The 387-nt window shown below is 53.7% G+C and overlaps 1 protein-coding gene across 1 annotated transcript in view; it reads right to left on the bottom strand.

Moving 5' to 3' along the window:
• The window catches only part of LOC125488354 (arf-GAP with coiled-coil, ANK repeat and PH domain-containing protein 2-like), a 1,532-nt gene that overhangs the window by 630 nt on the left and 515 nt on the right, over window positions 1–387 (bottom strand). The window lies entirely within an intron of this gene.

Genomic DNA, 387 nt, shown 5'->3' with positions numbered 1-387 from the left:
CCCCGTTCACTACACCGTCCCCATGGACCCCAAACCCCTTCCCCGTTCACTCCCGCTCTACATCGTCCCCACGGACCCCAAACCCCTTCCCCATTCACTTCTGCTCTACACTGTCCCCATGGACCCCAAACCCCTTCCCCGTTTACTCCAACAGTGCAGGAGACATGATTACCTGAGAACAAATGACCTTTGTCAAGGGATCGAGGTCGGAGACCAGATCATAGCCCTGGTGGAAGAAGGTGTGCTCAGATTTCAGGTAGGCCAGAACCTGGGGCGACAGAGGGACAGAGGAAAGGTGAAATTGATTCCTTAGTGCAGGACCCAATCCACAATCAGACACGTCCATCAGGATCTCAAGAATTCCAAAGCCTTTCCCATTTACGGACA

The sequence above is a fragment of the Rhincodon typus genome, unplaced genomic scaffold (assembly GCF_021869965.1).
Source record: "Rhincodon typus isolate 14 unplaced genomic scaffold, sRhiTyp1.1 hic_rhity00000533, whole genome shotgun sequence".
Classification (NCBI taxonomy): Eukaryota; Metazoa; Chordata; class Chondrichthyes; order Orectolobiformes; family Rhincodontidae; genus Rhincodon; species Rhincodon typus.
This window is presented reverse-complemented; position numbering and strand designations above follow the sequence as displayed.